This window comes from Lontra canadensis, unplaced genomic scaffold, assembly GCF_010015895.1.
Source record: "Lontra canadensis isolate GAN:19392208 unplaced genomic scaffold, GSC_riverotter_1.0 scaffold30, whole genome shotgun sequence".
NCBI classification, from domain to species: Eukaryota; Metazoa; Chordata; class Mammalia; order Carnivora; family Mustelidae; genus Lontra; species Lontra canadensis.
The window spans coordinates 11179138-11181733 of NW_022631024.1; the positions used below are offsets into that span (position 1 = coordinate 11179138).

At 41.2% G+C, this 2596-nt stretch overlaps 1 pseudogene; it reads right to left on the reverse strand.

Moving 5' to 3' along the window:
• Window positions 1–2181: 2181 nt before the first annotated feature.
• Window positions 2182–2281, reverse strand: LOC116872895 (annotated as a pseudogene).
• Between the last annotated feature and the right edge of the window lie 315 nt (window positions 2282–2596).

The following is a 2596-nucleotide window of genomic DNA, read 5'->3' on the forward strand; positions in this document are numbered from 1 at the left end:
TACTTGTGATCTCTGTCTGTCAAATCAATAAAAAAAAAAAAAAGAAAAAAAAAAGAAAAGAATCGAAACAGACTTTTTTTTTTTTTTCCCTGAAACAGACTTTTTTGTTTCTTATTTTCTATTTAACTTTTACTTTGGAATAATGTCAAGGTTCTAAATTCCAAGAGTAGCACAAAGGATTCCCGCATACCCTTTCCCCAGATTCGTTAATTACTCGCATTTGTGAACTTGTTTCACCATTCTCTCTCTCTAGGCAGATCTTTTTTCTGAACCATTTGAGGGCAACTGGTAGAGACGATGCCCCCTTTGCCCTAAATACTTCAGTGTGTATTTCCTGAGAAGAGAGATACGCATATACCCACGGGACAATTAGCAAAATCGGGACATTTAGCATTGACATAACATTCTATCTAATCAACAGGTCTCACGCAAATTTAGCTAACCTTCCCAGTGATGCCCTTCAGAGCAGTTTTTCTCCCAGTTCAGAAACCCATCCAGAATTATATATCACATTTAATTTTCATGTCTCCTTAGTCTCCCCCAACTTGGGAATAATCCCTCCTCTTTTCTGTCTTTCATGACGTTGCCATTTTTGAGGAGTGCTGGTCATTTACTCTGTAGGATATTCTCAATTTTCATTTGTCAGGTATTTCTTTTTTTTTTTTAAGATTTTATTTATTTATTTGATAGACAGAGATCACAAGTAGAGAGGCAGGCAGAGAGAGAGAGGAGGAAGAAGGCTCCCCGCCGAGCAGAAATCCCGATGTGGGGCTCGATCCCAGGACCCTGAGATCATGACCTGAGCCAAAGGCAGAGGCTTTCACCCACTGAGCCACCCAGGTGCCCCTGTCAGGTATTTCTTCATGACGAGATCAGGCTGTATGTTTTGGGCAGAGCAGAAAAGATTATTGTCTATTGTGCATTTTATTAAGCAATACTTGTTGGGGTGACTGGCTGGCTCAGTTGGTAAACTCTTGATCTCAGGGTTATGGGTTTGAACTCCACGTTGCATGTAGAGATTACTTAAAAAAAAAAAAAATCTTAAAAAAAATTTAAAAAAAAAATTCTTAATGTCAGGTTGTCCCGTTACAGGTGATGGTTATTTTGGTCACTTGGTTAAGACGTGTCTACCAGGGGCGCCTGGATTACAAAATTGTGGCTCAAAATTTCTGTTGTTATTAGCAGTCTACTGTAAAGAAGAGCTTACAGTAGTTGCACATGTATGCTTGTATGGATGACGGGCCATGAATTCTTATCTTAGCCAGTGGGTTATAATTCATTACTATCATTATTTACTTGATAACCAAACTGTCCCAGATTTGTCTGGGATGAAAGCTCATTCGAGCTCGCTGCTATGGCGTTTTGCTGGATCTCTCTTATTCGTTGAGTGCTTGCTTACTTTTAAGGGCAAAAGGATGCTCCTGGCTCATCTTCTACTCTCTCTGGCCTGGCCCAGAAATCACCCCTTTCTCCACAGAGCTCTGGTTCCCTTGGTAGAGGATGATATTTAGAAGCTAGGAGATGGGTGCCTAGGTAGCTCAGTGGGTTAAGTGGCTGCCTTCAGCTCAGGTCACGATCCTGGAGTCCCGGGATCAAGTCCTATATTGGGCTCCCTACTCAACGGGGAATCTGCTTCTCCCTCTGACCCTCCCTTCTCTTGTGCTGTCTCTCTCATTCTCTCTCTCTCTCTCTCAAATTAAAAAAAAGAAAATCGTTAAAAAAAGAAGAAGAAGCTAGGAGCTAGGCACTGGGTGGGCTTATTATTTCTAGGTCCTCTCAGTGGACAGAACTAGGAAGTTCATATGTACCTAAATAGAAATCCAGGTGTTCATCCTGTTACCTCCTAGTCCAGCCCAGTATCACAACATTCTTCGCGGCCTTCCCCATGGCATATCTGAGTGTCTATTTCAGTGAGAAACCTGGTTCTCAATATCCTCAATGTAGTTAATCTTTTACTCAATCCTCCAGTACACAGAGAATAATTTTAGAATTGCTAATCCATGCCACTGTGAAAAACAAGCCTTTTAAGTAGCATTTTCAATATTTGTTTGCAATTCTTTAAATTTTTTTTTTTTTTTTTTTTAAGTAAGCTCTACACCCAATGTGGGGCTTGAACTCATGACCTGAGATCAAGAGCCACATGTTCTACCGACTAAACCAGCCAGGTGCCCCTTTAATCTTTTTTTTTTTTTTTTCTTCACAAATTTGCATATCATCCTTGCTCAGAGGCCATGCTCAACTTCTCTGTATATGTGCTGTCAAAGCAAGGACATAAGTCTTCTTAACTTCAGACTGAGAATATATATCAAAGTTCTGTATTCAGTGGGAGAAGATATTTGCAAACAACATATCAGATAAAGGGCTAGTATCCAAAATCTATAAAGAACTTATCAAACTCAACACCCAAAGAACAAATAATCCAATCAAGAAATGGGCAGAGGGGGCACCTGGGTGGCTCAGTGGGTTAAAGCCTCTGCCTTCAGCTCAAGTCATGATCCCAGGATCCTGGGATCGAGCCCCGCATCGGGCTCTCTGCTCAGCGGCGAGCCTGCTTCCCCTTCTTTCTCTGTCTGCCTCTCTGCCTACTTGTGATTTC